The following is a 12,274-nucleotide window of genomic DNA, read 5'->3' on the forward strand; positions in this document are numbered from 1 at the left end:
CCGCTTGCTCCCTCCACGGCCCTCCAAGTTTAATAAATAAATAATACAGTTGTGTCGTATCAAGTTTCACCGCTGGGTGCTTACGTCATTGGCAGTATTTGCATTGAAGTGCAAGACATTCAGACCACTTTCCCTCCAGTTGCTTTTTTAACGTCTGCAGACCAGTATCTAAAGTTTGCGAACAAGGAGATAATCATTGAAGTGCAATTGACAATAATGTTCCCTCGAGTTTTGCGGACAATTTCTCCGGACAATATTGACGGCCAACACCTTACCCTGCAAGACTATATAGGTCATGTGGAGATCGAACGCCAAACCAGCCATTAATTTTGACATACATCAGCACAAAACACGATCCCAAAATCAAGTACACTTATCTTCATATGCTATATCATTCATATTATATCTAATATTCCGAAAATATTTGAATCAATAATTACAAAGAAAATCACTCCTATTTTCAAAAATGTTCTGATTGAGGAACAGCATGGATTTAGATCAGCGAAATCTACAACAACCAATTTACTGTCTTTTACAAACATCATTGTTAAAGCTTTAGAAGACAACTCTCAGGCTGATGTCCTTTACACCGACTTCTCTAAAGCCTTTGACAAAGTAAATCACTCAATACTCATGGCCAAACTTTATGCTATAGGTATTAGAAACCCCATGTTATCATTTTTTCAATCTTACTTGAGTGACAGAAAACAAAGAGTTAAAATAAATAACTTTGAATCCTTTAACATTGATGTAACGTCCGGTGTTCCCCAAGGAGCCCATTTGGCACCGCTTCTTTTTAACCTTTTTACTAACGACTTAACTAAAGTTTTTTCGCACACACGCTTCTGGCTTTTTTCTGATGATAATAAGATCTTTAAGATAATTAAATCCTTTCATGACTACTTACTATTTCAACTTGATATTGATTCATTTAACGATTGGTGCAAACTAAACTGCTTGGAACTCAATGTTGATAAATGTAAAGTTTTGTCCTTTTACAGAGCCAATAAACCTATTCAGTTTGAGTATAAACTAAATGGTGCTTGTCTATCAACTGTCACATCCATCAAGGACCTTGGGGTCACTCTTGATTGCAATCTCTCTTTTCGAAATCATATAAATAACATCGTAAATAAATCACTTAAGCTACTTGGGTTCATTCATAGAATTACCTCAGACTTTAAACATATAAGAACACTTAAAACTCTATATTGTTCGTTGGTTCGTCCTCACCTTGAATATGCCAGTGTCATTGGGTCTCCTTTCTATGCTGTCCACATTAGTCACATCGAATCTGTCCAACATCGCTTCCTACGGCGAATTGCTTGGAGGTTAGGACTTGAAAGAGGCGATTACTCATATGAGGAAATTGAACAGACTTTAAACCTATCTTCATTAGAAAAACGTAGAAAAGACTCCGATCTAATTTGCATATTTAAAATAATCAACAGTATAACCGACTCACCTGAACTGCTACAACTCATTCAATTCAACACCCCATCCCGTAGACTCCGAAATAATGAATTGTTGTTCCTCAATCACCACTCAACTAACTATGGGTACCATTCTTCTCTGTCTAGAATGTCGAGACTTGTAAACTCAATTCAGAGCATTGAATTTTTTGGTGTAAGTCTAAATGACTTTCAAAAAGCGATACGTAATGTGTAATTTTTCACAACTTAATCGTTATTGATGCTCTGACTTGTAGTTATTTTCTATATGAACATTTTCTATTTTACATTGTCTTTGCCCTTCACATTCATGTACTCTCCATTCACTGTCATCTATGTTTTCTTATTCGTGTCAATATTATGGTTTTAATGGACATATTGTCCGTAAATTAATAAACAAATAAATAAATATGCTAACACGACTAAATTTGAAATTAAATCCTTAAAATACATCGCATATACGCAATCCAACACATTACCTATGAACATAAAACTTTCTGTAACAAACAAAAAAATATTGGCAAAAGCTCTTAAAAGATATTTCCTCAGCAGTTTTATTAACCAGTGACACAACCCTTCTTTGGAATTCTCCAAGTTATCTATCTATCTTTCCTTATGTATTTATAAAATATTTTTCAATTTACTACGTTAAGTCTATCTAGTCTATTTTAAAATCTATGTACCGAAATAAAATTTACTAAACTCGTTGGGAATAATAAATTGTAGATTTAATTGTACATATTTGAATATTTTATCACTTAAATAATATCTTATACTTTGATGCATGCGTTTTACGCAAGAAGCTGCCTGTACCGATATATGTTGACCCATAGAAATCACTGGGTTACTGAGCAGCGGTTGTTTATTACATAAACGTGGGTATTTTCTAAACTACTGAGACAGCAGAAAGTTCACCCGGAGACTTGGATTTTGGACTACATTTTTGGAGTTCAACTGAGGCCAAACCCGTCAGCTGTTATGGTGGGATGAAGATTTTTTAGTATACAAGGTATAAATTAAGAAAATTTATTTCAGTATAATATTTGTACATTGTCAGTATAGTATTTGTGCATGAAATGAAAAAAACTGCGGATCACTCTTCTTCCGTCTTGTGCATTTCTCTGCAGCTTAGCTTGGTAGTGAAATTACAACCATTGTCTGACTCCCTACAAGATATTGACGGCCAAATTATTAGGTAATTTAGTAACCCTTGAGGTGATTTTTCACAAAAACGGCGCTATACAAATTATCCAATTATAATAATAATAATAATAATTTATCTTGCTCGTTTACCAGCACCATTGGTGTGACGATCAGAATAAGAAAAAAACTTAAATATTTCACATGTTTTTAACAGAAACCTTGATCACTAAAAATATACGGAGAAAAATGAGTATTGCTAATTTATTAAGAATCTCATCAAATAATTGGTAATTTGGTTGAAAATGTGATAACAGACCGTTTCCTGATAAACTTTTTGTAAATTCCATATATGTCGGAACACGTATTCGTGCGCCTTGATAATATATTATGACGATATTAGGATTTTTATGAATACTTTGAATAATTTCCCTCAGGGCCTATGTCATCTTTTGGGATGCTGTGTGGGGGTCTTCTTAATAAAAGGAAGGAGAGAAAGTTCTGAGAAGGATAAGGGTACGAGGGGTGTGTAGGAATCAGTGGCGGCTCGTGACTTTTGGGTGTGTTTTGAGTTTTAATATTCTAAAAAATGGCATTATTGATGTCGCTGTAGCCGATGAACCGACGTTTTTTGAATTTTGATTTTTATAAAATCGGTGTATTTCACTGTCAAATTGAAAAATCCTAAATATCTTTACACAAACAAAACGAATTTTCGAAAAAAGTTTTAAACATCAATCATCAATAATGTCTAATTTCACGAACTTGGCTCTCTATCACACTCAAAAGTCACGAGCTGCCACTGGTAGGAATCTAAGGATTAGTGTGTCCAGGAGTGACGAACGAATGATGTATTCTTCCCGTTGCGGCGTAAGGCGATGGGTCGAGAGAGACCAGTTGGGGAGTTAGAAACGCCACGCAGATGGTGAGCAGCGCATCCTGAATACACCTCACCCGATGAACCCGGGTACCCCTGCTAAGTCACCGGCCGTAGCGAATCATTGTATTTTACTTTTATCAGTTTATCACGAAAACTATCAATTCATTCGCTAAAGGCCTGCAATCCCGCTTTTAACCGGATTTTTAAGAGATTCTTAATAAATTAGAATTTCTCCATGTACCTATTGTTGAAAGTAGGTCCCCTGAACTATCAAATAATTGCGCCCACCTAGTTAAATCCAACAATCAGCAGATCTGCTCCCTGTCCAGTGTCCAATAGCTGTGTGGTCCTGGTCATACTGAAGGAGGTTACTGAAGGGGGTGGGGTGTTGGCGAGGGGCATGTTAAATTGTTTGTCAATAATCACTCGCCCCAGTGGACACGGTAATTAGATGCAGGCTGTCCTCAGCCCTGATAAACCCAAACGCAAGAATCATACGACTAATATTCCAAACTTAAGAATAACCTCACCATATTTGAATTCTACTTTACGCGATTTTTCTTTACTCAATGAAAACGAAAAAAATTAATACAAAATACCATCGATTTTGATGAAAAATTATACAAACTTAGCCAAAAATAACGTGATTTTTTCATATCTCTACCTACCCCTAGTACAGTGCCGGCCCTGTGCTGGCGCAATGGAGCAGTTCAGGCGCCAACTATTCAAGGTGCTGATAATAGTGGCAGGCGCTCTTTGGCCCTGCCTACGTATAACCAATGAGGTATAACCAATTAGGTATAACTCAATGCGTGTAACACAGTTGGGGCCAAGTTTATGACGTGGCCAGTTTATAGAGGCTAATTCCAAGTCTAAATCTAATCGATCACTTTTACATGACAGAATAGTGACTACGTTTTTCAATAATTTGAAAAATTCATCAAGTTTCAAAGGTTTAATTCAAGTTCTGTGAAATTTCTATTCTAGTTCTGTTTTTATCCAAGCACTTTGAAATAACCGGCCCACCATGAAATAATAACGGAACTTGAATAGAACTTGAATTTTACCTTCGAAATTTGAAGAATCGTTTCAATTCTGTAACTCAACCTGTCCTATGTCTAAAGCAACCAGATATTTCCAAGAATATATTAATGATCATCAAAAATACTAAAATGTTGTCCGTGTGTGAAATGTTAGTTATATCTATAAATTTACATTCAATGTACTCAAATTTTCTCTGAATTTCTGTAATTTTCTAAATTCAAACGGGTGAGAGTATTAATTATGTTTGAAATTTGTATTACTTTTGTTAAACATAATTTATTCGAAAGGGAGTGACATTACAATGGTGACCGGATAAATCATCAAAATGATAATTCATCATAACTTTAAAGAGTATATAATGTCATGGAAAGTGATGAAACAAAAACTTTATTAACTGGGTTAAGTAGGTTAGGTTAGATTAGGTTAAAAAAAATTTCATCGTTTCTAATGACTTTATATCACTTCTTAAAGGTGTGTTGAATTGTCATTGTGTTGAGTTATCATGGAACCCATTAAAATAGTACAAAGAATCGAAAGGTTAATTTCTGATCGTCTCTCTAATTTGTTAACAAAAAAACATAATTATGTGAACCACATTGATAAATTGTATTCATATTTTGGAAAAAATAAGGTACATTTTCGAGGAACGATCAAGGGTTGGGATAACCGTATTTTAAAGGGCTATTCCACACAGATAAAGCATGGATAAAGCCTATGGCTTATGACAGGCGAATGCGATAACACAATTTGTAAGCTTACCAACGAAATCTGCATCTCGAGAATCATCTGTCAGCACTGGAACGGTGATCGTTGTCCGGTAGCACTCGTTATGTTGAATTGGATTGCGATAGTTGCGATAAAATACGTTTAAGGGATTATTCCGATAAATAACTGGCGATAGTACACACATTGGTTTTGATAAAACGAATGTTTCGATGCGATTCTACGGCTCACGGCACTCCGTGATTATAGTTGGCGTTTGTAAATTCAAACTGTACAGTTCAAAATCTGACCATACTATTGGTCAGCACTCGGCCTGTCAAAAGCAAATCGGCGTGACGGAACAGTACATATTATATTAAACTTTTGGCTTCAGAAAAATGATGATATCCAGTGATTTCACGGGAATGCGCCAGTCTTTATCATAAATTCTAAACAAAACATTGATCGGACATTCCTATTTTTCTTACAAACATTTCAGCTTTTGTTCGCATGAAAAGCAGTCGAACCGAAGCCTTAAAAATGGCATTTTCTTTAGTAAGTTAACGAGCTCACAAAGCAGCGTGGTTATTTAGCCGTGAGCCGTTATCAGCATTATCAGCCGACTAAATTAATTTAAATATCATTAGACCGGTTACAAATAATTACAATCAACCTTCTGCTCTCACTTTGTGAGGAAGGCCAGCCTCTGTGCCTTCATTTCATCTACTTGCTACAAGCTTTATAATAATTTATCTTGTTAATATTTTATCTTTGATGGTGACCAAATTACTGATCTGATTTGTTACTCATACGAACATTGTATTGTTTTGGAAAATATCCAAAAATAATACTCTTAAACTCTCTCAACCTTCATATTCACAAATTATTTTAAACTTTACAGATCAATTACAACGAATAGTCTCTGGAGAAGCAAAATAATGAATTTTTAATGGCTATTTCGTCAAAATTAAAATTGACCAATTTGTCGTGTTCACTAACAAGGCTGCCACTTTCAATTATCATCATTATTGACGTGATGTGTATGAAAATCGATGTTAAGAATACTTTAGTATTTTATTTAACCCAAACTAAGAACCTGAAATATATTTTTAGGTTATCAGTTTAGGTTTAATTTATTAAAAAAAAAAATAAGAAAAAAAGTATTCCTTAAAACCTACTTGCATGTGTGTAAAAAATATTCGTTATATTATCCTTGTAATGATTTGAACTAAATAGTTTTTTTTATTTTCGGAATAACTTTATGAACAAACACTAAAATTGAAATATTTAATTATTGAAGATAATAAAACGAACATTTGATAGATCGTAGATTAGTGATCATATCTTTTTTCTGATTTTCATGTTTCAAATTGTCGTTTAAAATCGCTAGTTTTATTTTGAATAACTAAAATAGCTCTTTTAATGCATTATTTTGGGGTCATATTAACAGGTAAAGCGCCCAGTGAAGCCCACATTATCAAATAATGTATTAAATTATATAAAGCGTTGTATCTAGAGACAGTAAAAAATAAAAAGTTTTGCTTCTCCGGAGACTGAAATGACGCTTCCCTTTGTTAAAGAGAGACACCCACCTTTAAATATAGTTTGTTTTACTTTAATTTAAGCGTTTTTAAAAAAACTTTCCATGAGATTTGTTCTTCATCTCTGCGTAATTCTATTACTGTTATTAAACCTTCCATGAGATTTGTTCTTCGTCTCTGCGCAATTCTCTTACTGTTATTAAACTTTCCATGAGATTTGTTCTTCGTCTCTGCCCAATTCTCTTACTGTTATTAAACATTCCGTGAGATTTGTTCTTCGTCTTTGCGCAATTCTCTTACTTTTATTAAACATACTGCACATTATCTCTAATGGCTTTTGTTTAACTATTCAGACGAAATAAGACATTTGGCGTGGTTAAATTATCGCATTGGTCCAGAGTTATCTCCCAAATGCGCAACTCTACTGACTCAGAATAAACACAACAATCATTATCTCTCATTGTCTCACAACCAGAATCCCAAACATTTATTATAAAAATTGAAGAAGATTTTTGGTTTTCAAGAGAATTTGAGGGAAAAATACAGCACAAATTTTTAAGACGTATAAATTATAATTTTGATATTCATATTCAAAATACAAACTATAAGTGTCTAATGATAATCTAACATTAATAAAGTTGCCAGATAGAAGATTGGTACCTGATCCCTGAGATCTGTATTTTCACTTTCCGAATATAGCCACGCGAACTAAAACTTTCGTCCACAGTAATAATAATGTCCGGTAATAAATGTGCTATAGCATACCAAACAGTTATTAATTCACTATAGCATAAGAAAACAGTTATTGGTTTTCTACAGCCTCATTTTAATTTTCTGAAAACAGTTATTAATTTACTATAGCATAATAAAACAGTTATTGGTTTTCTACAGCCTCATTGCAATTTTCTGAAATAGTTATTAATTTACTATAGCATAAGAAAACAGTTATTGGTTTTCTACAGCCTTATTGTAATTTTCTAAAAACAGTTATTAATTTAATATAGCATAAGAAAACAGTTATTGGTTTTCTACAGCCTCATTTTAATTTTCTGAAAACAGTTATTAATTTACTATAGCATAAGAAAATAGTTATTGGTTTTCTACAGCCTCATTGTAATTTTCTGAAAACAGTTATTAATTTACTTTAGCATAAGAAAACAGTTATTGGTTTTCTACAGCCTCATTTTAATTTTCTGAAAACAGTTATTAGTTTACATTTGCTTTTTTACAGCCTCATTGACATTTTTTGAAAACTGTTATTAGTTTAAATTTGGTTTTCTTTAGCCTCGTTGTAATTTTTGAAAACAGTAATTGCATTTGGTTTTCTATAGCCTCATTTTCATCTTTCGTTAATTTGAATCAAATATGATTATAATAAGTAATAAGACTAATAATAATAAGTAGTTTCACGTTGCATAATTTTGTCGTCTAATCTTGTTTTGTAAAAATGATTTAATCTGTGTATTTAAAGGTACTTTTACCGTAAATAAATAATATTCCTAATTGTAAAAAAAACTGACGGACTGTCCGCAAAGCACAGTCTAACTAACTGACTGACTAACTAACCAGCACGGGACGGACCGCCAAATAAACTCTGTCTTGGCGCACACTTCTTACCACTTAACGTTCATAAATCGTCATACTCTTCTATTATTCTGACTCTCGACATGGCCCGACTCCGTATATCTGATTGACTAGATCGTGCCATGTCTTTACCGAGTACCCCTGACTTCTTCTAACGTTCACATTTGCTTCATATATTCCCCTTACACTCCTTTCTTCGTTCATTCGCTATGTCCATAATATCTGAGTTTCCCTTTCTTAAATCTTACTCATTACACATACTTTGCGGATCTCCATATTTCTCACACGATCATAATCATAAATTATTTTACCACATATACGCCTCAGGGATCTCATTTGTACAGCATTCAGTCTACTTTCGCCCTTCCTCTGACACCTTATAATAATAACCTCTTCACTTCATTGCGGATAAAGGCACTTCATTGTGGACTGCTAACTTCGCTCCTTTGGACAGTTTTTTGTCAGCGCCAACCGCGTTGAGTCCTCCATTAATGGATTTACTTGCATTTACGCGTTTTTAACCCTAGATTCATAACCATTCGTCCCACAGACCGCGCAAAACGTAAATTTGTTTCTAGTGTCTATAGTGAAAGAGATGATGATGACCTCTCAAGTACCTTCCTAGATCGCTTGTTCATTAGTAACGCGGGTGCGCTTGCCTCGCAGTGAAGTCTTGAGTTCTGGTTATACAGAGTAAAAGTAAGTGTATGATATTATTCTATATGGGTTATCATTTATAGTTACATCTTATTTTATCGTTCAAAATGTTTTATTGTGTGTATTTTACATCAAATCTTATTATTTTATTTAAGAATGGATGATCGGCAAATTGATGACTATTTGAATCATTTGTCTGATTCCGGTGATGATTATCTTACCAGTAAGCAAAAGGATGTAGAAATCAATGATGTCGAAGATCATTTGGAATCAGATGAAATGGTCCCGACAGATTCCGACAACGATAACGACATGGTTACGTAAAAGACACGAAATGCCAACTTTGAAGAGATGCCTAAAAAAGAAAATCGCCGAAGTTTTAGATAAAATGCCTACCATTGCCACACCTGGTCTAAGTGGTACTCAAAAAAAGGTTTGTGGTTTTTATGATTTTAAAAAACGGCATATGACAAGGTTCCAATGCAAGCAATGTAAAAAGTATATGTGCGTGGACCATCGCGGCCTCATGTGTGTGGAATTTACCGATGAAATTTAATTTTAACTCGTTTATAAATTTTTTTGTTACCTAATTAAACATATTAAAGAGTGCCATACTTAATTTATTTATTTTATTTACAAGTACCCCAAAACTCGTCACTTAAATTTTTAGTCGTCTGTGAGATGAATTTTTATGAATAATGTTCCTCTTAGATCAGGTTATGAATCTAGGGTTAAATATATGTCATTATCTCTAATCTCTCTTAGGAACTCTCCATTAGAATAATAACTTTCTATCAATATAAGTCTTGGTATCCGTAATGGGAATTTAAGGAGTGTGTGGAGTGTGAGCTTGGTGTGCGGTGTGCGGTGTGCGCTGATGGACAGCCCTGATTAATCTCTGAAAAGGAGAAGCCGATAAAACACTCTGACTGTTGACATTTTGTGGAATGGAGCGCTTTGTCGCCGACAAATTGCTTTCCTGCTAAAATATCACTGACGTTCGTTCTACTGTTCGTTCCACATTGAAATGCTTAAAAACACACAGCTGTTTTTATAACTTGTTCAGTCGATTGTTCCAGTTATTATTATTAGTAACAATTATGTGACTGGTGAAGCAGAATATCTTTGTTTTTTGTTACATAACTAGCGCAGACAGATGAAAAATCGCGAGATGAATTCTTGAAACATTATTTTCAATTTTAAACATTTTATTATAATATTGTAGGATGGTACTTTATCGCTTTTCTGAATTTCGAAAATGACACTTAAATTCAAAGCAAATCCGTATTCGTTGAACAAGAGCTACTAATGTAGGCATATGCCCTTGAGGTGATTTTGCACAAAAACGACGCTATACAAATCATCCAAATATTATTAATTATTATTATGTACTGTGTTTATTTCACTTATTTATTTTATTGTTTACACGGCCTCTGTGCTTCTTCCCTCCTACAACGCGGGTCTCTTTAAGATCCAGGTTCACTCCTTCCTATCCCCAAAAATACCACACACACAGCATCCTCAATGATAGCGTAGGACCTGATTATTGGAAATTATTTTCCTCGGGGCATCCTATGTGAGTCTATGTAAAAAAATCAAAAATAACAAAAAATACCTAAAACACGAACTGAGGAACAAAATAAATTACAGAAGAGAATGCTACCTAAAAACTACCCACACCCGAATAGTATACATCAGGGAAGATAATGTCTTCGCAAGGTTTTGATGTAATCCGTGATTTAAACAATATCGATAGTTATTTTTACCTGATGATGATGGTAAGGCCATTTACAAAAGTACTTTGATCTTCATAATTTTGTAAAGTAACAAATTTTCAATATCGTGCAAAATCTGTTTTTCTTTTTTTTAAATAAAATGTGTTATGTCGGATCGACATTTATTCTTATCTAGCCCGTTATAGTAAATCTAATGCTCCTATAATGCGTTGTGTATAAATTTCTTCTGTAATTATTGTTATTGTCTGCTTTACTTTCTTATTAATATCTATATAAATTGATGAAAAGTGTATTTTTTTTGTTTGCGATATTTTTTTAAACAAATCTTTCATTTTGTTTCGAGATTGATGAATTTTAATGCACACTGTCTTGACCTTCAAAAGAGGAGAAAGGTCTGCATATCATTTTGAAAAACCATTCCTACCTTCTTTTCCCACCCTTTAGAGAAAAACTATGATACCTTTGATGAAATATTGCACACATGACCTGAGGAAAATTAGTGTCTAGGTCTGATTTCTAAAAACTTTCTGTAAAGCCTGAGCAACGCTGGGGACTTCAGCTACTAATAAATATATGTTCTATTCTCTTTCTTTTTTATTACAAGTTAAAATGTATTTTAACAAAATAAATCCCAGATAGGCAGATTGCCTGATTTAATAAAACCTAGATAGGCAAATTTCCAAATATAATAAATCCTAGATAGGTAGATTGCCTGACCTAATACAAGCTAGATAGACAGATTGCCCGATCTAATAAAACATACATATGCAGATTGCTTGATCTAATAAATCCTATATATGCAGATTGCCTGATCTAATACAAGCTAGATAGACAGATTGCCCGATCTAATAAAACATACATAGGCAGATTGCTTGATCTAATAAACCCTATATAGGCAGATTTCCTGATCTAATACAAGCTAGATAGACAGATTCCCCGATCTAATAAAACATACATAGGCAGATTGCCTGATCTAATAAATCCTATATAGGCAGATTGCCTGATCTAATACAAGCTAGATAGACAGATTCCCCGATCTAATAAAACATACATAGGCAGATTGCCTGATCTAATAAATCCTATATAGGCAAATTGCCTGATCTAATACAAGCTAGATAGACAGATTCCCCGATCTAATAAAACATACATAGGCAGATTGTTGCCTGATCTAATAAATCCTATATAGGCAGATTGCCTGATCTAATAAAACATACATAGGCAGATTGCCTGATGTAATAAATCCTATATAGGCAGATTGAAAAAAAAACATTTCTTTTAAACAAATGAATAAATACCTTATATGAATACCTTGAATGAATACCTTACATGAATTAAATACCTCTGTTTTTTTATTTTTTATTTACTGTTATTTATTTTTATTTGTTTGTTAACATGTAATTGTTGGGTTATATGATATAATGTGTATTTGTTGGGTTAGCTGGGAGAATTAGGATGTAACCTATAAGTTATACCCTTTGAACTCTTTTTGTGCAATAAATATTTTTTTGAATTTTGAATTGCCTGCCGGACACTGTGAAT

At 33.6% G+C, this 12,274-nt stretch overlaps 1 protein-coding gene across 1 annotated transcript in view; it reads left to right on the forward strand.

Annotated features, from left to right (window-relative positions):
• Window positions 1-12,274, forward strand: part of LOC149422101 (uncharacterized) — a 592,400-nt gene that overhangs the window by 550,028 nt on the left and 30,098 nt on the right. The window lies entirely within an intron of this gene.

The sequence above is a fragment of the Hesperophylax consimilis genome, chromosome 7 (genome assembly GCF_061612785.1).
Source record: "Hesperophylax consimilis isolate HC1 chromosome 7, BYU_Hcon_1.0, whole genome shotgun sequence".
Taxonomy (NCBI): domain Eukaryota; kingdom Metazoa; phylum Arthropoda; class Insecta; order Trichoptera; family Limnephilidae; genus Hesperophylax; species Hesperophylax consimilis.